Here is a 23,685-nt window from a genome sequence, read left to right on the forward strand (position 1 = left end):
CTTCTGCCTTTGGCTTTAATGGAGGTCTATATTGCTGCAGAAAAATGGCAATTAGAGCAGTATGTGATATTACATTCCATAATAGATACTTTTGATTTTTAGTTTTCTGATTTTCTTTTACATGTACGCATTATTTCACCTGTGTTAACTCAGATGCTCAGTGCCAGTATATTTCATCCAGTCATCTGTTTTCTGCATAGTGCTTTGGTCTTTTGCTCTGAGTGCATGTTTGTTTTTCATCCTAATGGTAAGATTTTCCTTTTCTTTGTATCGTTACTAGCAGTTATTGAGCATTATGGGAAAACAACCAACCAACCACCCCAAAAAAAACAGAAAGCAGTACATTTAATTCTGTTATTGTGAATATTTTGATTGAGTTCACAGAATCTCACAGAACAGCTGTGTAAGGCATGTATCTTCAGTCTGGGAAGTGAGCTTGGCAAAAAATGGTGAAGTTTGAATTTTCTTTTCAGCTGTTCTATTTTTTGAATAAACGTCTGTGTGGATGGTACTGGTGGTGAAGGACCCAGTAGCAACTGTCCAAGTTAGGAACAGCTTAAAATTTAAAATTAGTTGTAAACAAACTCTGTTTTAACAACTTAAATCCTAAAATTAAAACAGTAAAACTAAAATTGTAAATTAGCATATAAAAACTACTAAATTCCTAGTTTAATGTGTGTAGCTTGTTAGGTTTGGGGTTGGTTGGTGTTTTTTTTTTTTTTTTTTTCTTTTTGAGTAGGCATTAGTATAGCTTCTTTTGTAAAAGACTTCTTTTTTTTTTCTGTTGTGTTTTTTTCCCCCCATTGGATTCTTAATTCCTGCTTTGTTAGCTGTGTATGTGTATAGATTTTCTTTTTCTACCATTATCTCTGTTCATAGAGTGTTTGTTTTTAATCCAGAACTGACTTAAAATTCATTTGAAATTCTGTTTTTATAACAAAACTCTCCTAATCTGTAATAATAAAATACAATTAATTATAATACATACTTCTTCCTTCTTGGGCCACAGAGGGTTACCTAATCTTCTACTAGGTAGCTTTCCCTGGCTATCTAGCCCTATGTTGTTACCTGTAAGGGTCTAATGCTGTTACTCATCGGCAAATCACTCCCCTTGAAACTTATGATTCAGCTAATAAGTTAGAATTAGAACTCATTTACAATAGAAAAACACATATTCTATTACTATGTTAAATTCTATTCTAACTTTAGTTTCTGAGACATATGTTGCAAGGCTGAATTAATATTGAAGATGGAATCACACAGCTGTTGTAGGAGATACGAATTAGAGTTAATGAACAAAATAAAAAGTATAAAATTGCAGCACAATATTACTAAACAGAGCAAATATAATAATGCTAGGAATTCAGATTATTGTATTTACTTTTTTTTTTTGAGTAACACAAACAACGTAAGTACTGAATGAAAGAGGCAAAAATAATCATACATGCCAATTTTTTTCATCTCTGTGTACAGCAAAGCATAGAATCATAGGATGGTTTAGGTTGGAAGGGACCTCCAAAGGTCATCTAGTCCAGTCCCCCTGCAGTGAGCAGGGATATCCTCCATCAGATCAGGTTGCTCAGAGCCTTGTTGAGCCTGACCTTGAATATCTCCAGAGATTGCTACTGTTAAATATAAATGAAATTAAAATTTGAACTTTAGATTATTTAATTTAGTAAGATACTAAAGGTACTAAAGAGCATAAATTCATAGATCCATATGTATTTAAAAGTGTCTTTTAGAAATAATTTCAGATATTTTATTATGTAGTTTCATTTTTTTAAATTGCTCACTGAAACATGAATGACAAAAAAACTCAACAACCCCAAACTTTATAAAACTGCTGCATTACAACAGAATATAATATATAGGGCATTAGGTTTTTTTTTCATGAATAAGGTATTCTTAAAGCCAGATTGCTGAAGCTAGCTAAGATCTAGACATCCACTGACAAAATAATGATAATTCTCTGCTGTAGTAATATAGTAATGTGTCTTCCATCTGATAGTTTAAGATAATTTATTAATTGGCAGCACTGACCATAAATTCTATTTATAATTTTTAAAATTTAATAGAGTTATTACAGGTTTTGGCTGCTAGTACCAATTAAACAGGCATGAACTGTGTGTTTAAGAACATTCACGATGATTTCCTATGCTTATATTATGTTCAAGTTCCAAACATAACTCTGCATTCTAGGCCTATCTGGCTGACATTGCCAAGATCCATCTTAATTTACTGGCTACAATCAGCTGTCAGTTTTAGATTACTTCTTCAGTAGTTGTCATGTGTTCTTATATACATTAAGTTCTTTAAGGAAGTTTAGAATAAAAATGGGTAACAGCTTAATCTTTTCATTTCTGTTCAGTCTTTCTGAAAGGGAAATTAAAGAAGTACCCATTGAAGTAAATGTAATTTGCTGAAAGCAGATAAAAATCAAGTTATTCTTAATTGGATGCCAACATGTGATTTAAAAAAAAAAGGGATTTATTTTAAAGAATTCCAGAGTGTTAAGTTTGGAGAAGAACTTGCATGAACTTGCATTTGTATGTTACTTTCGAAATATGTGATTTATTTTTCTTTTCCAAATGTCTATTAAAATATTACTATATTAGTTCTGGAGGAAATATTTTTGCTATGGTCATATTATTTTAGCAGTGGACACATAACTCATACTGACATTAATGGATGTTACGCATACATGTTAACGGTAAAATGCAGCATGTGTTCATATCCATCATTTTGCCTAATTGTCTTAGTGCTTTGTGCTCTTTCTCTCTTTCTATTAAAAAAAGAAAATCCATGTATTGTGTTTTATTAAGTGGTAGTTAAAAAAAATTGTGTTGCATAGCGTGAAAACATTTTAGTATTTCTAAAAAAATGTGTATCGTTTATAGAAATATTTTCATTGATCTGAACTTAAAAAATTGTACTTGGAAATAGATATCAAAGCTACTTTTTCCAGATACTATTTTTGTTTTCTGAAAGTCTGCAAGAAAGAGCACAGCCTTCTCAGAACTACACAGGGCTTGCCTGGAAAAGCTTATTCATTTCGTAATATGAAGAGCTTCAGGGTAGGAGAAGTGTCTGTGCTGTGATGTGGTGGAGGTTTTTGCAAATGTTTCAGAAATGATGTGTCTGTGGAGCACGCTTTCCTGATCCCAAGGTGTCCACAATGCTTTTATACAGATGCCCTGTCCTATATGGTGGTTCCTTCCTAAACTTACCAAACTTCTTGTAACAAAATTAGATAGCTGTATAGATGAATGAATATTTCTGTACTGCTAAAATTGCTTTATAGATGTATGTGGAATAAATGTCTTTCCTTATGGAAAGTGGATTTTACTCTGAGATAGATAATCTTTTTAGAAATGGGTGAAATTATTTTCCCTATGAAAGCAATGAAGTTTGACCTAGAGAGCCTATAGTCAGAAAAGAATGTCTAGTGGCTTATGAGAGAAATTATATAAAAATTAATGTAATCTTTTTTTGTTACTTCAACTTTTAAATAATATGGATGTAATCTTCAACCGCTGAAGTGAAAACCAAAACAGCTGCTCCAACCCCCCAACATTTTGTTAGCAAAAGTCGGTGTTTTTGTGGTTAAAAGCCCTTAAATTAACTTTCTGTTAATTAATCCTCCAAAAGTCTGAACCTTGCATTTTGAAGATCTGTGAATTCTTAATTTTCAAGATTCGACTGTTAATTACTATTTCCTTTAGCAGTCAACTCAGTACACTTAGTGCTCTGAAGCATTCAGGGTATCCTGAATGAAGTTCTTGCCAAGAGTTTGAAAGGCAATTTCCTTGCCTTTGATAGAGTTCATGCCATCACCTGTGGGTATTGCTAAAGCAGCTTTGTTGGAAGTGACTTTGCCCTGCAATCCACTACAAATTTCCAGAAGAGTATATATTTTCCCTTAAGATGAATAAATCAGATTACTTAAGTAATGAAGCATTAAAGGTCTCCTAATAAAATAATCAGCTACTTGTCCTTCCATTCAATAACAAAAATAGAGCATTGCTGGGATGTAAAAAAAAAAAAAAATTTTTAAATTAGATTTTGCAGTAAATTTTCTTACAGTGACAGAATATAATCAAACATCCCTTCTTTTGTTTATGACTGTCCACATTTTTTTTTCTTTCCCCCACTGGAAATAATAAATGAATATTGCTTATCTATGTTTTTTAGTATGTTTACTTTATTCATTTAGCAGCACCTGTGCACAGTTAAGGATGAAATATTTGTGGGAAGTAGGGGATAAAAAGCTTTTTCACCAAGCATTCAGTCCCATCAGCTGCCACTCTTTGCAGAAGTGTTGGACACATACTTCTACCTGCTGGGTTAGTTGTTCAACTGCTCATCCAAACAAGGAAAGGGCACACGTATTTGCCACTAGATGCCAGTCTCGGGTGCAAGACCATTGTCTTGATCCGCTTGTTTCAACAAACTGAGAATGAGAAGCTTTACAGAGTAAGCAGGAAGCTTGCCTTATTGCAGGGAAGAGAGATACATCTTGGCCGTTTACCTCTCACCTGGTCTGACTGGTTCCCTCTTTCCTTTTAGTGAAGGAAATTCACCCATGAACAAGTATATAAATGGCTTCAAGTGGACTTTTGAGGATGCTGCAGGAATGAAAAGAGACTGAATGGATTGTAGAAGTCAGGGATCACAGCTTAAAGGGAGAAGACTGTAGGATGTAAAACTAGAGAGTTAGAGTTTGTAGGGAAGTCAAAATTCTTTATGAAGCATTAGTTTAACATTCATCTGGATTTCTGCAGACACATCCCTTTTTTCCATCCATAAATTTTACTCCAGTAGAAGTTGGGGATTTGCATCTGTGTGGCAGCTCAGTAGTAGCTGCAGCTCTGACAAGGACTGTTCGATGTCCAGAGAGTCTAGACATGTTTCCAGCACCTGGACAAATCAGCTCATGTCTCTGCCTTACATTCTCCTCTTACTATTTTCATCCATCACCATATCAAACTGGTACTTGGGATAGGAAGGGGAGAGGAACTCAACATGTTTTCCTTTAGTTATGTCCTATTTTACTCCACCCCAAGAGGTTCCGTCACCCACAGAAGAGTGGTTTCTTTCTCATTGCTGTGGGTACAGCTATGGTCAAAAAGAGTGCTCCTGAAATCTCTGTGAGTAGTAAATCCAGTGCATCTGGAACATTTCAGAGTAATTGTGTATGCAGTTCACCTACTCAGAGCATACACAGGCCAGAAGCATGACACTCATTGACAGGAAAATCCCTGATGAAATTGTAGGGACTCCACTTGCTGCAGTCATGAAGTTAATTTCCTTTTTTGGATTCTTCATACAGCAGCATAGCAGGAGAAATTGACAGGGTGATATAAAGTTGAAACTGAGTTTGCTTGGAACTCACTCTTTAAAGCCACTTAAAATGGTAGCTTCCTTGTAGACATTGCTTTCTATGTTACAGTTAGGCAGTGCTTCCCCCTTTTCAGAAAGGAAAGCAAGAAGGTATGCTGGAAACTGAGAGGTTTCCAAAGATATAGGCAAAGATGTTTAGTTTGTGGCCTTTTTCAAAATGCTAGCATGTTAAAAAAAGAGCCAGCATCTACACTGGGGATTGTTCTAGGCTAAATAGGTAGTAGCAGATACCTGACATTAAAGGATGCTCTTTAAATTGAAACTTAAGCAAGTACACGAGGGTCAGATTTCTTAGACTATTAATAAAGTATTATTTTGAAAGTAGGATCATTTGAAAATATATTTTCCTACTTTGTCAACCCTATTACAACCCATATTTTGAGAAAAATAGCTATGAAAATTTCTTTAACATTAATTCATTAACATATCTTTACTTACTAGGTGAGGTAACAGAGTAGTGTATAAATAGCTATGGAGAAAAAATAATTTTCAGAAAGCAGTTTACTATTTTTTAAAAAAATACTTTTTAGGGATTATTTTGACTTGTTTCCAGTGTAGTAGTGTTATGTTATAAACATGTTCAGTGAATGGATAGCAAGTTGATTGCTTCCAAAATTGTACTGTTTCAAATGTAGAACACTAGACTGTTTTTTAGTAACCTGTGGACTGCTTCCATTTAATTGTAGGATTCATGCTGAGAGTGTAGAGAGTCATATCCCAGGTTAAATACAAACAAAACAGCAGGATGTTGATACAACTGTGACTTCCATAGGAAGTAGTTAGAATGGTAATGTGGTCTCCTAACTTGGGTGGAAAGTCTCTTGTGACTGCTTTTGCCCCACAGACCTGTAACACAGCATGCCTTGACTAACATTTTTGACACCAACTTGCAAACACCATAAAGATTAGAGAAACCCAAATGAAAGCTTTGTTCTCCAGAACAGAAGCTTTCTTGACTAAAATGAAGAGATGTTTTTCTTTTGTAAACAAGGAAGGGGCACAAAGCAATAAAATGTTTCTCTGTGTGAGAACAGAACAACAGAGCTGTTTACTTGGCAAAGCTCTTCTTTTATTTAAAGACATAGGAGTGTCACCAAGTTCCTAAGCACTCTTAACATGTTAAGACAAAAGGATAGTGTGCTTTCATTCAACTTTACAAGATTTGTGATGGTTGAAATTTTATCAGCACAGGAAGAAAGAGGGCATTTCTTGTCCTCATTTTGTACTTCTTAAGAGCATAGTTAACTTTCAAAATAGATTGTCACCTGCTGTTGAAGGTTAGTAAGATAAGTTTGGGATTTCTCAAAAATGTGATGTGAGAGGCTGTAGTTTGCCTGCTTTTATATGGGTATCCAAGCGAAGGAAGCTGGAGCCTCTGCCTGTGTTTCCTGTTCCCCTTAGGCAGTGGGATAGTACAGTAACACCCTTTCCACAGTATTTCCCTCCCAGGAAGTCAATGTCTTCCTCTCTGTTACTGAATGTCAGTAGTGCTGCTTATGTCACAGAAGCATTGCCTGAAGGGAAAATAGAAATAGTTCATATTCCAGAGAACACATATATGGTTATAATAAGTAAGCATATGTTTTCTGATCTAGAAAATTGCTCTGGATTTTAACCAGCTAATTTTATTTATCTCATGAGAATTTTAGCTTAATACCACACATTTTCATGACTAATGGTATCAAGGATCATAGAAATTTAAGTTTCTGACTTTCCATTTGTAAAAATGATTTTCTGGGTTCCTATGATCCATGTGATTTGAGGCATTTGCCAGACAGAAAGGGACTTTGATGGTAACTTTTGTTTCTGATTTTGTTGTAATTTTTCTCTACCTGTCCAGATACTTTGCTTCAGTAGAAAAATAAGACAGTGCTGCAGCAAACATTTTATGCTGGAAATTCCACAATACTTCTTAGGGGTTTTACTCCTCAAGTGTTTTCCCCAGGACCTGATAGGTAAGGGAGATCAAGGGAATCCTGCAGCTGCTTTATGATGGAGAGACTTAAAGACTTTTCACTCTGGGGAGGGGAAGGCAGGGGAAGGATGTGTTTGAAATTTGCAGAATCTCAAAGGAAGGCATAAACTGAATGTAGAACTGTTGTTTGCCAGATACCCCAGCATGAGGAGTATCAGGCACTTGCCTCAAGTTAATCGGTGATCAATTCAAAAGAGAAAGTAGTGTAGCTTTATGGAGTGGTTGGTTGGTGACCTTCTGAAACTTACTTGCACAAAGGGCATGGTCGCGTCAGCTGGTTCGGAAAGGACTTAGACAAATTCATGGACAAGTCGTCCATAAATGGCTGCTACTTCATAATCATTGGCTGTTTTCCTTGAATTTTATTCCTAAAATTTATTTTCTCTATGAAGTATTAACTCTTTCTTCCCACACCACTTGCTTACAACGAAACACACATAGTTAATGATGAGATTATTTTTAAAGCCAATTAAATCAACTAATACACTCTGGAAAGATTAAACTCCACACTTTCAATAACCTTTGCATCTTCCTTTGCCCTGTAATATATAAGTGGATTTACAAGATGATACAAATGACAAAATGATTGTGTTAAAGTGCAGGTTATAAGAGTGAGATATGACAATTACATGACATTCTCTAGTGACTGAATCACTTAGAAGATAGATAGGATTAACAGTGTTTCGGGTTTACAGGTGTCCCAAGCTGCTTGAATGCTTTGAGATGCAGAATATTCTGGTCTTTTGTAATGCAAATTAAAATTTGGAGAAACAATTGCAATTGAAACTTGATCTCTTTGAACTAAAATATTTTTCTGGTTTTTAATTTATAAAAATGTCAGGGCTTAAAGTACAGCGGTTTAATCAATGATCTTGATTCATAGCATTATACATTTATGTGAGGTGGAACAGTTATTCTGTGGGACAATGATGTGAAGGATAGCATATAAGAGTGAGAAGGGATTATGAGTTAGTATTCCATGACACATGGATGACAGTAAACTGAAGAGGGTAGTACAAACCTGAAGAATGGTAATCCAAGACTGGAATATTCCAAAGGAAATATATACTCTGAAGTATATTACTATTTTCTAAGGAAGCTTATTATTTTTATCTAAAGTTAGCTTAACTTTTTAGATAAAGAAGAAAAAGTTTGTCTGCTACTTAGTGCTAAACACTTTATGTCTGCTTTCTATTACACAACTTTTTTTATTCATGTAAGAAAATATAAGCAACAAAACATTTTTTAGTTTATTTTAAAACTACCTTAAAAGTGCTTTTATTAGCTAAAAAAAATAGTAATGATAAAAATGATTAAATAGGATGGCATTTGTTTTGAAGTTCAGCCTACATGAGAATGTGAAGGCCTCCACCTCTGATAATGCACTCAAAAGAGCAAGTGGCTCAAAAGATGTAAAGGAAGGAGTAGGAGGGTGGAAGGAAAAATAAGTTTTTTTTAAAAAAAAAAGTTAGGCTTCTGTTTCATGGTTTTCTTTTAAAGCTGACTGAATTACACCCTTGTCTGCTGAAACCCTCTTAGTATAATTCCCATTGGCCTCCGTGACACTTAGGGCAGCGCTGATCAACTGCAGGCTCCCATATTCCTAACCTCAGCCAACTGAATATGATTCTAGCAGATGTTTCTGCATTTTAGTCCTCAAAATATGATGGCTCAGGTTTTTTCCTTTTTACACTGGCAAATCTTGCATATTTGAGATCCAGAACATGCAATTCAATGGTAGGAATTATGAGCTGAGGGTTTCCCCAGTGGGATAATGCTGAACTTAATGTAAACTCAGATCTTTGAAAATGGAGAACTAAAGACATTTAAATGTTTGAATAATTTAAACCGAATTACTGGATTGTTGTTTAATATTGTATGACAATATAAAATGTGCTTAGAAATGTGTATGATTATTAAAAGGAAAGGGTCTTATAAAGTCAGGACAGAACAAGGTCAGAAGCAATCAAACAGGAACATCTTTCTTAATGGCAGCAGGTAAAGGTTTGGTTAGCTTTCTCTGCCTTCCCATTACTCTTTAGGTGCTATGAAGTAAATCCATTACTACCTTCTTCCTGTGCTTCCTCATTCCTATCCTTCCCTGTGCCCCCAGCAAAACAAGTACTTCTCTGTGTGCTGCGGAAAAAAAATATATAAGTTCCTATTGCTTTATTTTCTCTGATTGGGTTCTCTTGTGTCAAATAAGGTGCAAGATGGCCTTGAAGTGTTACTTTCTCGTGTCTGAGAGTGTTAATTAATGTTCTTTAGTGTTCTTTCTCTCATGTTTCACAAAGCATGAGCTCCTGATGCAGCCTTTCTGCCTGTAAGGACATAAGATTTAGTCTTTTATCGAACTGATACAATTACACATGTTATAATATAGAGGTCTATATCTCTATCTTGAAATGAGTTGAAGAGTTTCTGTCTTTTAGGGAAAGAAGCATGCTTATACCATATTTTAAATCCAAGAGAATTTCACACTGGTTTTTCTGGTAGTATTTATGCTCTCCCACTGACCTGTGTATAACTTATCTGTTTAGAGTATAACCTTGACAAGACCAATCAATACCCTTTATTAACACAGTGCAAGGCATAATGGGTTCCCATCCTTCATTGGCCGTCAAGCATTAATATAATAAACAAAGTAATGATAAACACAGATCATGTTATAACTCTCAACACCATCTAAATAATATGACTCTCTAAATATTATAGTAAAAAAATGAATTCTTCAAATGTCATATGGCCTAACACACAAACAGTGCTAAAGCACTGACTTTTGAATGAATATCTCTCAAAGTGCTGCTGTTTAGCAGAGACTGATTGTGACTTACATGATTATGGTGGAAATTAGGTTGAGCTTATCTCAATTTTCTCTGATTGTGAGCAAACTTGGCTATGTCCACTATTGTGCAGTGCACAAGGGTATCTTAGCAAAGAAAAGCCTACCCTAGGAGGGTACATTATATAAGTCTGTGCTACATCTTACAGTCAAGCTGTTGTGTTCAGGATAAACATCACCTTAAAAGGACACCTTGGATTGCTTCCTTAGGGTGATGTGGCTTCAATTGAATAGATAAACTTTTCAAGGTGAAAGAACAGCTTGGTGGCAGCACAAACTTATGCAGAATATTGCTAGTGGAAGGTGTTTTTTTTTTTTTTCCCAAAAGTTGATAAGCGGAAATGTTGCATTTGTAAAGTAGTTTCAACAATCTAAATAGGAGTACTATGTTTATTATGTTGCATTTTAGTATTTTAAAGTATATTGGGAATGCAAGTGAAAGATTTGGTATATTTTTTTCCTTACATTTAATAGTGGATTTCTCAAAACCCATCCAGTTTTTATTCCGTAAATATGTAGGTACTAAGGGAGGAACTGCAATTTACTGGCTTAGATTAGAAATGTAAAAATACTTTTTTTGTGGTTAAACTCTTCCCGATTTCTAACCACACCTGCCTCAAACAGTGTTTGAGTAGTTTGTCTTCAGTACATTCAAGTACCCCAAATTAGACCACACAAGCCTCTGAGGATCACAATACTGCTTCCCAACAAACTCATCTTGCATGCTCTGAAGATTAGCTTATGTGGTTCTTGTTTTCTAGGTAGGAGGGAAAATGGAGACTGATGTAACCAAAACAGTCACTAAATGTACTACACGGTCCTTTTGTTTCTCAAACCCCCTGAGCTTTCTTTATGGCTAGGGAACAGAGGTAGGTACTGAGGAGAAAAAGCTGAATTTCAGTTTTATGGGACAGTATAGGTAAGTCACCTCAATGTGCTACACTAAATCAAAGCTAGCATAGATACTTTCAGACCCTTATATTATATGGATTGTGAATGCAAGTTATTGAACAAAATTCTAGTTCCACTTAAATCTACATCCATAATAATGTAATTTTATATCCTGCCTTTAGAGTTTTGATAAAGTTCAGTCTGACCTGACTGTAAGACCTGATTGCATCAACCTGTAAGCAGTACTGAGGGGACTTCATGGCAGTTAAGTTCAGCTGTCTGCACATTACAGCAAGCTCTGTCCAAAAGACTGATTAGGAGGAGTGTTACAGGTAATAGGAAGAGTGATCTGATCCCCTCAGTCTAAAAACTTAGTAATGTGTGTGGAATTTTACTATATTTGATCATTAATGGCTATTTTTGTGAAATTGGACTATCTCATCTAGGTCTTGAGAAACTCAGTTTTCTGTGTGATCTGAAAACATCAGGTGAGTAGCTTATGTCTATAGGGTTTAGGGCAAGAGCTGATGTTGGGACTAGTGTAATAATCAGTAGCAGAAAAGTAGGCATTATTACATAACACCTAAAGAATAGAAGCCCAAGAAGTGTGGTAGATCATCATATGACATACAGCAACCTGATAGCCTCTTAACAGAGTGGAAGATACTCTGACATTCATGCACTTAAAAGAAAATACTTTTCACCTATTGAAAAATGTTTACGTTTTTAGCATGCGTGATAAAAACTTGAGAGCTTTCCAGTTTTGTTTTTGGTGCCCATTACCCTCCTGGATATTTTGTCAACAACTGAAAGAAAAGCAGTGAAATCAAAACAGACTTTTATGGTTTTGGTGGCTGTGTACATGGTGTAACACCCAGCTGCTCACAACTGCTCCTCCCGTCGGATCCCCTCTTAAGAAAAATAGTACAAGGATCCAATCAGGATTACAAGTATCTTCACAGTTTTATTAAGAAATATAATTTGTATATTTTCCTCTCTTAGATCTCCCTTCAACACTTAAATACTGTGATGTTTTGTTTAGTCTAATGTAGGTTGTTGGTAGTATCTAGCCTAAAATTTAATCTAATTAACAGATGAATTTAGGAAATCCCTACTGTAATTTGGCAACTAAATGAGTGGGGGGGATATCAGTATATGACAGGCAACTTCCACTCACTTAAGGCTAATGTAACTATTACCTCATTAGAAGTGCAACTTTACACTCTTCAAATAAAACCGTTATTGAATTTAAAATATGTATTTGACAAAGGACTAGCTGGAGTTACTTGAAATTAGCTTTGTGAAATTATGCTGCCTTTATTGATACTGACTAGCTTTATAAATGTTTATCTTAATTGTGTTTTATTGTGATTAAAAAGATTGCAGGTACTCTGCCATTTCTGTAAAGTGAGCCGTTGGAGATTTTTTTGCTAAAGATGGGGGTAGGGTACAAAAAATAGTCCAGCTCCAGAGAGGAGGCCCCTTGCAGGCCATATGAATCCACTTACATGTAAATTGCTTGTCTATATGAATTAAGGTGAAGGTTATGAAAGAACTGCATTTCTGTGTTTATTGTAGGATTTTTTGACAGTCTCTTTCCTCTTTCAAGTAAATTTGGCTTAAGTCCACAGTCAGTACAGTTTTAAGTAAACTCCTCTTTTGTTACATTAACAAGGTTATAACATCACTGAGGCAGATTTCCAGCTGCATGAATTGAGGTCTAAGCATGCAGACTGAGGGGATAATTAAAACCTTAGAGTGGGTGAGTTAAACTACCAACTAAAATTGGATAAAAGGCTAATTGTCCATAGCAACCTAATACATATTTCTAAATACCTGTGAAATATAGATAAATATTCACAGTCTTTTAATTCCTTTTTGAATTCTTAGATTTGGATTGTATGTTTGGGCATAACAAAAATCAAGAGTAAGTATCACAGTACATTAGAGGTTGTAAGTAAATAGAAACCCAAATAATTCTTTCTGAAATATTGTTGTATTTTAGTTACTAGTTGAAAAACAGAATTATTTTTAAGGCTTCAGTAATTTTTCTGACTTTCTTTACAATACAGGAAGCATTTTTCTGCAGGAAGTATGAGCCTTGCTGTGTGATACAGTATATCAGAATGGACTGGCCGGTGCTTTGTCAAAATTTGTCATATCTCTTTTTCCTTCCTCCTTTTTTTCGTTATTAAGAGTGGAGTTACATACCTTTGGTGACCTTCAAGAAGATGACATAGAGTCAGGCAAGATGATACATTACCACAAAGTTAAAAAAACAAAATGGGTTGTAATGGCAGCTTGTACTGAACTAAATGAATTGTGAAGGCCCATTTGTTATTCATTAGGAGAAGCAGAGCAGATTACTGTTCTGCCTTCATAGGGAGCCTTTAAACTTAAGGTCATTTTACACTAGTACCCTTGTGGCATGGACAGCATTTAATACATTTTTAACAGCTTTTACATTTCCATCGTTTGCAGTAGTGCTGGTTGAATAATTTCTGTAATGAAGGTGTTTTAAAGTAGTTTAGAGTTACTTTGGGGGGAAAAAAACAAGGAAAAAAAAGAAATAATTGGGTTGATGAAGTGACTTTATATACTAAAGAGCTAAGCACACAGAACATACTGCTATAAAGTAATGTGTGCTGATTCCCAGTGCTGCAGGAGTACATCCCTGGGGAACTGTAGGATTAGTGTGCTTGTGTTTTGTTTTTGTTTTTTTTTTTTTTGGTTTGTTTTACTTTGTTGGTTTTTATTTTGCTTTGTTTGTTTGGGGTTTTTGTGGGGGTTTTTTGGTTTTCTTTCATAGGTAGAACTTTGGGGAAGAAAGGCCTGAGGATAGAAATTTAAGATTTTTTTTTTTTTTTACTTATTTTTGAGTTGTTCAGAAGTCTTATGGAGAGCATACAACCTTTGGTATATTTTGGGGAAATGTGCATACTTAACTGTCTGTAATACTGTTACCGTGGGCATCTAAGGAGCCCAACATAAAATGAACATGGAGTGAAGGGTAGAATTTTGATAAGAATAAACGTTGATTATTTTAATACCTTGCAAATGGTTCAGTGGTACAGTAGAAAGTCAAAACAGAAAGGTAGGTGCCAACATGAAACAATCTGAGAATAATTTGTTCAAAGGTGCTGAACAAGTATAAAATTCTATTAGTTTGAAGAATGATTTGTAACTTAAGGAAGCTGTAATAACCCAACTTAAAGGAGGTAATTATCTCAAAAAGTCATGTTTTATTGTAGATTATAGTCTTTCATTAGCTACCTTGTAATTATCTTGTGGATTTAGCTGTTAAAATCCATATTGCAGTGACTTTATTTTTGTTCAGATGATGCACTGTTTCAAGATTTGTTTACAAATAAGCTTAATTAAGAAAATGTTGATTTAAATGGTGATGATACTTCTTGCAGCAGTCAGTTTACCCCTAATTTTCTTTCTTGTTTAGCGGATTAACAGCATTCATTCTGTACTTCATTGCAGATGGTTTTCCATATTTTTTCCACTCATTTTACTGTTTTGTGAGGCTACATTTTAACAAATTAGAAGTAGGTTGCAACCAGCATATGAGAAAGGAAAAAAAAACAAACCCAACAACTTAGTTTTTGATGTCAGAAGTAATTTTTTCTGAGGTTTTGAATAATACTTATTTTAAAGGTGAAAGGCTATGCAGCTAGAAAACAGCAATCTTTAAATAATGCTAAAAAAAGTACAACAATGCCTGCTGTTGTTACTCTTTGGACTACATATTTTTTTCAGTAAAATTAGATTTTTTTTTTTTTAAGATAAGTTTTAAATGTTTAGTTGCATTGGTAGTACTGACTTTTCTCCTAGTAGAAATATTTGTCTTTTTGCATTGTCTCCATGTAGTAATTTCTGGTTTGTGAATTAAAGCTGTTATAATAAAAACTACTTTAGTCTTTCTAAGTTTTAATAAGTTCTTCGTGCATGTTAAAACAGAGTAGTTTTGCATGGTCAGAAAAACAAAATCCTTTTATTTTAGATTTCTAAGTGCAGTGGAGGGATGGCTATCATCCCATGTCAAAGCAATACCCTACAAAGGGCATAGTGCTACTACCTTCATTTGTTAAACTCGCTAATGAGCACATTCATAATTCTGTGAAGACCATGCATGCTTATCATAGGAATTGTGAATTGGGCCATAGTATACATTTCATTCCTAGTATACATTTCTTTGCCTGAAACTGGTCTGTATTTTTTTGTTGTTGTCTGTTTAGGTTACCTTGCAACCTTATTTTCATGTTTGTAACTTCTTTATGAGAAACATAAACTAAAGAACATGCTACTAAGAGGAGAGTTTCAATGTTGGGGATAACCTAATAATAGAATCTAATAACTAAGGCACTTTAATGTTCACTCTGTTAGCCCTTTAATGTAGGGTTGTCTCCTAAGTTGAGGATAGTGTTCTCTCTCTGCTTTAGAAGCTTGTTCTGGTGTAGTAATGAGTCAAACACCTCTTGGGTTGCCCTTACTTGGGCATCTTGTTAGAGTTTTCAGACAGATTTTGTAGCAACTGTGATCAGTAAAATATGAGGTAGCCAGAAAAATTCTATGTGCCTCCAGAATGTTCTTTGCATTGTGTGATGGTAGGAAGGTCCCTCTGACAGCATCATGTCAGTTGAGGCTTAGAATATTTCCAGATGTTTATTCTGCCACTAGAAAGCGATACATTTAGTTACATATTTTTGGCTCAGGCAAGAGTTCCAGGGTTTTAACTGGTTAAAAATAAAACAAATCTCTTGAACAGTGGCATGAAAGGCTGGTATAAAAAATTCCTTTGAACATTGATATTGTTTGGTGTGCTTAGACACTGTATGTCCCCTTTACAAAATTGCAACCCTGTTCGAGCCTTATAGCATAAAGTTTGGTCCAGCATCTTCATGTATGTGAATTTTCTCCTTTTGATAATACTTTTCCTGCCATCTCTGTGAGGCAGAAGATTTGGATGCACCTTCAGTGAAAGGATCCATGATTGTTTTCTGGGTCTTTTTGTCAAGCAGTAATTGGAGCATTCTGAACGACTTCTACATGAAATCACTGATTTTTGGCATATAGAAAGGGATAGGCCTTAGTCAATTTTATGCCTTAATAAATAATTTGTGGTTTAATTTTACCCTTTTCTGGTTTCTAGAATCTTGCAAAATTATGAGAGAAAGAAAGTCTTCTTCAGTTACATTCCTTTAGGGGGCTAATCCTTAGAATAATAACAGTGACAGAATAAATGAACACCAGATAAAAAAATTCATGTTGAGAGCAAACATCCTACTTCACTAAGGAAAGAACTGATTTCTGTACCAAGTGGTTCTGTTGACATTGGCAGTTGTGGTTGGATCATGTTTCTTAGATGGGAAAATAATAGAGGTATCAGTTATTTCAGGAACCATCATGTCAGTAATATGTAGTGAATGAACAAATACTCAATAAATATTGCATTTATTACATTTACATTTCTGATATCAGACATCATTTTATTCCTACTAATGGAAATGAAAGATCTGATTTTCAGCTAGATTGTCACTAGAGTTTAGATCTTGGATGAACAAAAGCTGACAGATTTCAGCTTAAGGAAGTGAGAAGGAAACTTCTCCTTAAAGGAAGTGAGATGCAAGGAGCAATAGTCATGACACGGTTGGGCAGAGACAGATGTGCAGATGAATAACCAAAATTAATAGCAGGTACCCTTAAAGGGATGGTTAATCTGCCAGCAGAGAGTCTGTCTCTTTTCTACCCGCTAGTACATCAGCTCATAAAAAATACAAATGAGCTCAATAACAGCAAGAGCCTTAAGATCTGCATCCTCATTAGTGAAACTTCAGAGAAGCATTTCCTATAGCTCCATATCTTTTTCTACCTTTTAAGAAAAGTTGTTAGCAGGAGTGTGTAGACTGAGTTATTGGGGCAGGGGAGAGTGGGAGAGTAGGAAGTAGTGGAATTAATCTGTAGAAGGAAGAGTTTATCATGGATTACTTTGGCAGACAATGTTTAAGCATTTTAATGGTGAAGAAAATATTAAGGTGTTTGATAAATGTGTTTTATATGGTAGAGAAGAACTCTCATGTATAGCTTATATTTTTTTATTCATCTTAGAGCCCAGTGAAAGCAGCAAAGTGAGTAGATCATACATGATATTCTGTTCTTTCTAAGATATTAGAGGCGCTTGGTAGGATAGTCTGTTTTGCACAGCTGGGGCCGGCCTAAGAAAAAGTGATCCAAGGTTGGACTTTCCTGACAGTATGTGAAATGTTCATTCATTGTAAGTTGTGAATGTGTTGAAGGATAAACACAGTTGCAAATCTGAGTTGGGAAAAATGCCCATTTCAGAAGCTGGAAATAGCAAGACAGGGGAAAGCAGGGGGAAGTTTAGCCTTAGAAAGATTCTATTTCATGTACTTGTGGAAGATCTGAAAAACAAGTGAGATGGACAGCTGGAAAGAAGAGTAGAGGTCACTGGTCAAGAGGTACACTAAGGGTTGTTCAGTTGTAGTGATAACTTGAACTGATAAAGTTTGTGAAGGAAGTTTCAGTTCTCTATAAAGAGTTCAGCATTCTACCACTGAAAATAATGTGGAGGATGTGAACAACTGTTCCCTCTCTCTTCCTTCTGAAACTGCCCAGTGAAAGTTAGGAGCTTGCTTCTAGCACTCGATCACAATTTATCATCTCATTTACCTTCTGTTTTGATATGATGCCTAAAATATAGCAATTACCTCGAAGCAATTTGTAGTCATCTTTTGGGGTTGCACGGTAAGCTATGTGAACCACTTTTTTTTTCCTCTTATTTTTTTATTTGGGATAAAAAATGTTCCATGCCAAACAATCAAAAAGCAGAATTGTAAAATTGGTTGCACATGTGTGTAGTGTAGTGAAATTTATGCCTGACTTTCCCTAATGCTACACCATGATGGTCTTAATCCTGTACAGTGTAATCTTTCTCCAGTATTTCCGGGTAATCCAGTTGTTATTGCTGAAATCGAATGGGTGTTACTTTCTCTCCTTTTCCTCCACACATAGAGTTACATGTCCTGTATTTCTTGTAATGACCTAGTTTATGCTTATCAGCAGCTCTAGAAAGGCATTTGTGGTTCTTTCCCAAGATGATATACTCTGTCCCTTCACAAGTTCTCTTACTAAGTATTTATCCATGCTCAGGTTTAAAAGAAAGCCCTCCATGCATAAAAAGTCTAGATAACAATAGCAATACAGAGCATTGACACACATTTGTAGTGATATTAATCCATCTAAATTTATACTTGGACTATATTTTACTTCCTATAGGTCTGTAATTACTAATTGACGTGTCAATTCCACACAGATAGAATGTCAAGAGAATCTGAAGCTTTCCTCCCTCCAAGGAACCCCAGAGACCAGAAAAAGTATTAGCTATTTAGAACAAAATTAGTTGTATAAATTCAAAAGTATTAACAGTGTTTGTAGAATTATTGAAATTGTTCCTTCTCTACCTGCTGGTTTCATATATGTTTGAAAGAGTGGGGATGGCCTGCACATTCTCAGTCATCTGCCATAGTTGCATAATGTTGCATAGTTAATAGCTGCCATTCTGAAATATTAAACTGGTTTTCTATGTCTTTAAGTCCTCTTGGACAATCTATACTTAATCTGTGAATAGCATTTGGTAAGTGTTGTAAATAATACATTAATTCATTTTATTCTATTGACATTTGACTTTATGATAAAAAACATGTATATGAAGAATACTTAACTGATGTGGAACAAACCAAGTTTAAATCAATGTTTAATAGAGGGAAAAATAAAGTGCTGTTATACTTCAGTTACTGTCAAATATTTGAAAACATTTTGGCTGTGAGTGTAGTAATGCTTCAAAGTTTTTTATTAGAAAGATTATACTCAGTTCCTGATTCCTGTCATGATCTAAAAAAAATAATTCAAAATTTACACAATGTACTCAAAGTATAGAAACATTGTTTGATACATGTGATAAACAAGTTCCCTGACAACTGCAATAATATACTGGAATTGTGAATATGTGCAAACAGGTTAGAGGCAAAATATCAGAACTGAAAATGTAGGTTTTGCCTGAAATGTCATGCTTACCACTAAGGTAATTTAAAAATAATAATCTGTGGAAACTGCATGGCACTGAATCTGTGGCAACATTACCTACCTATTTATAAATCGTAAATGTTCAGTAATGGATGTGTTCTTTAAGCATTATGGTGTGGTACGGAAGTAGTGCTTCTGCAGTTTTTGTGGAAAAATAGAATTATAAAGCTACTTCTCTTCATGTAAGTGAAATTTTTACTGAAGTCCTTTTCAACATGAGAATTAGGCAGTATGGTAATTTCACACTACTTCAGGCTGTGCGTTTCTCACTTGGCTGCCTGTGCATTTTCCCAGAAATGCACCTGAAGCTTGAGAATGCAAATATATGTCTCTGATCACCACATCTACATTATTTAGATATTAGAGAATTCTTTAACTCCACAAAGTGCATATATAATGTATGTGATGCTTGGATTAGGACTGCTTTGTAATTGAAATGTTGTATTTTAGTATGCAGTATAGCTAAATAGGGAGGAATTGAATGGTTCCTGGCTACCAGACCTTTATTCAGTTCAGCAGACCACACATACACTGCACTATGATTATTTTTTGGTAATATGTCAGATCTCTGGCAATGTTCCTAAATTCTATATGTTCTGTGTGCATGGATTTACAAGCTAACTCTTCTTTGTAAGCAAATCTGAGAATTCTGTTTCTTCCAAATAAGTCCTAGGCACGAGATCTCTCCATGGACTATAGAGTAAAACAATGCTATTTGTGAGATATGACATAACAACAGAATATTAAACAGGAGCTTAATTCTCCCCATCCTACTCTGGACCATGACAGTGGGCCTCCTACTGGGAAGTACAATGATCTATTATGAAAATGACAGCCCCACCTAGGGAGACAGCCCAATTCAAAGAGGAGAGCCAAAAGTGCCTCCACTACCACCAGCAGCAATTGAGATCAGCTGGTGCACTAACAATCCCTTGATTTAAACATCTGGTGGCAGGACTTTCTCAGTGGAGGTCTGTCGACTGTGGAATTCTCTTACACAGACACATACATAGTATAACAAAGCCAAAGTTCCTTTATCCTCAGGGTACAGTGTAAGGCTGGTTCCCAGGCAGAAGTATTTGCTGATGGCTCCACTGGCATCTAGTACTGCATTACAAGATCTGTCCTTGAGGGGTATAGCCACTGATGCCGGAGGATGAGCTGCTCTGCAATGTCAATCAGTGTTCTGTACCAGCACTCCACAATAAGTAGAGCCCTTGAGGGAGTGCAGTGCTAGAAACATTTCTTATTCTTTCATGGGAATTCACTGTTGTCACACCTTAACTTACTTTTACAGAGAGGTGAACACAGGTGGGAGCTAGGAAGTCAGAAAGCATGCACTCTCCTGTTCTGCATCCTAGAGCCCGTGTTCAACTACCCAATTTCCCAGCATCCATCTTTAATCTCCTGAAAATGTGAAAACGTATTTTTTATTTTGCAGCTGTAACTCTGCATTGCTTTCCCCCGGCTTTATAACACATATAAAATAAGTCTGAGTTGAAGAAAACCTTTCAGAAACACCTTAGCTTAGTGTTAAAAATAACCAAGGTACTACAAGCAGTCAGGTTGCAGTGGCAAAGAGAAGAGAGTGTAGTAATTTAGCTTACAGCTGTAGCTTGGTGTCATTCCTCATGGAGGTGGGGCAGGGGGGATTGCTGTTCTCCCAGGTTACCTGTGAACACTAATATTCTTTTTTTCCCCCTGTAGTTGAGTGTTTCTTATAGAGTTATATGAAACCTAAAACCTTCACCATTTTTAAAAGAACTACTATATGTATTTCAAATTGTGAGCTACTAAATTAAACATAACATGACTTATTTCACAACATGGTTAATTGACAGTGTGCTAGGAAATTAAGACCACTCTGGAAATAATATTCAACACAGGTATGCAAATCAAGAACAGAGCTGGGAAAGAGGGAATTAATAGGTATCCATGGAATTATGATGTAGCATAACACAGTACTGGTACTGTAGATATAAAGCAGTACAATTCTTCTTCCCAGCCCTCAAATCTTCTGCTTTGCAAAGTAAATGTAAGAAAGACATTTAGCTGAAGAAGATAAAAAGTTGTGTATTGATGTTTGAGTGCTTCTCAAGCTTGTTTTACTTGCTCATCTACATGGTGAAAATTCATTGTGAAGTGTATGTTAAGGAGATGCCACTACTTTAAAAAGTTGCTAAAACTTTGAGTGTAGGTACAGTCTGAAATACTGCAATGCATTAGCTTTCACTGTGGGGAAGGAAAGGCTTAAGTGAGGAAAATTATCAATGTTTTCTATGCTATTTTCTGTTTGCTGTCAGAGACAAGTATTTTTAATAGTCCAGTTCTGTAAGCTGTATAGTGCCTTAAATTGTTATTTTTTAGTTTCTAGTCTCAGTATGTTCATATTAATATAATAGAAAAAATGACACTGTGTGTTAGAACCAGCTTGTCTAAAGACTCTGGTAAAAAGTACATGTAAGTAACTTTTCCATATCTCTCTCAGCTTATGAATGGGAATGACAGAAGCCAGGACACCAGTGCATTTACATACAGCATCCTTGAAGTGATTAAATTAATACTTCCATTAATTCCAGCAAGGAAGTTTTTAAAAGTAATCACATTATTAATTATTCATGTAGTTTTATGTTTAGTTTCTTTAATTATTTTCATGTACTTTATGAAGCTAATTTTACACACATGCTTCTCAGTGAAAGGAACAATGCTAGTTTATATAAAGATAAACATGCTTTCATATGTTAGTATATAGGGAAAAATGTCATTGACAGTACTGCAGAATATGTTGTTGCTGTTTGTGGAAGATAAATATTTAAAAACCAGGAGAATTTCTTCCTAACACTCTTTAGTCTAACTGTCATTTAGGTTGTTTAAAATTTGATTTAAATTTATTCTAGTTTGAACTTCACTGCATGTTACTTTTAATTCTTTTTCACTGTGTGCTTTGTTCTCAGTTCTGTGATTTTGAGCAAAAGAAACCAGAGCATAACAGGATAAAATTGAAGTGTGCAGAAGGAGAACATTTATTTCTTAATTTATCTGACAGATTATGTTGATTGTTTTGGATATTTAAGATAATACTATATTTATTTCTGTAATAAAGGTGTTCGGGCTTAAAAAAATTTTGGTTTATTAACTTACACCAACAACCCATCTCGAATACATGCAAATAAAACAAAAATAAATGCAAATATCAGAATTCTAAAACATTCTTGAAATTGTATCAGCAAACTTAAGGAATATCCACTCTTATATAAAATAAACACCAATCTTCACCACCTTCCCTCAGGCATAGTTAAGGAGTATTGGAATGTTGTTCCAAAATGGCACGTGTCTTTGCAGTTCTAATATCATCATTATCCAATAGATGCTATCCCACAAGTGGGAAAGCAAAAATGTATTCCAGAGCCTTTTCTTCTCTCTACATGTGTGGTAAAAAATTTCCATGCACCATATGTGTCTTTACTATATCTATATGGTATCTGCCAAAGTAAATATTTTAATCCATTTATTTTTAGTTGGTATTGCACGGGTCCTCTTAAGATTAAAACAGTCAAAGGTCAAATAAGTTGAGATGAACTCTAGTTTTAAAATAGTTGTTCAGCTCATAATTATGTGTATAGAAGCTTTTAGATATATACATACATACATACATAGATACACATACATACTTGATTAAAAGCTGAGGATGTTTGCTCAGCAGAGAAGCAAAACCATCATTATCTGATTGTACATGGAATCCAGTGGCTGCTAATCAACCCCGGGACTGCATCTGGTTAAACATACTTGGCATAGACTTGTTACAATTAGAGGTTTTGCCATGTCAAGGGAATCTTTCACTCAAAGCAGCGACCCATATTGTACTGAACAAACACATGAGTTTTTAATTGAGAACAATAGCTTAACAAACCACTTCCCAGGACCACTGAAAGAAAAATATGTGCCTGTGGCAATTCTGGCACTGAATTGTGTTTATTTGAATCCGTTTATTCCAAGCCGGGGTTCAATATACTGAGCAAATGAAAAAAAATTAAAGTCAACATGGAAAACAGAGTTCAAGTGAGAAAAATAATGTATGCTGACATGTAATGCCAATCTGTGACTGAAATACTTGGATTTAGCAGATCTGTGTGCATGTGTTTGTGCCTTCTCTGCTCTTTTATAATTTTTAAAGAACCTGAAGATCTACACTTAAATTATTTTGTTTCATAGCATATGAATTTCACAATGTATATTGCTATGATATTATATGTATTGACGTTATAAAGTGAACACTGAATGTAGCTTTTATTATATAGAATTTATTCTACATCTGTACTTTACAATACAAGTTGATAGAAATTATTTTATATTTGGAAATAGCGGGAAAAGGTAACAAGAATGTGCTGAACAGTAAAGAACAAAATGCTTAGTTTGGGAAATTAGGTGTTACATACACTAGCCAGGGCCCAAAATTTCTGACCAGTAC

The 23,685-nt window shown here is 35.1% G+C and overlaps 1 protein-coding gene across 1 annotated transcript in view; it reads left to right on the plus strand.

Moving 5' to 3' along the window:
- Nucleotides 1-23,685, plus strand: part of ERC2 (ELKS/RAB6-interacting/CAST family member 2) — a 306,850-nt gene that overhangs the window by 227,774 nt on the left and 55,391 nt on the right. The gene's annotated exons all lie outside the window — the stretch shown is intronic.

This window comes from Indicator indicator, chromosome 15 (genome assembly GCF_027791375.1).
Source record: "Indicator indicator isolate 239-I01 chromosome 15, UM_Iind_1.1, whole genome shotgun sequence".
NCBI lineage: Eukaryota > Metazoa > Chordata > Aves > Piciformes > Indicatoridae > Indicator > Indicator indicator.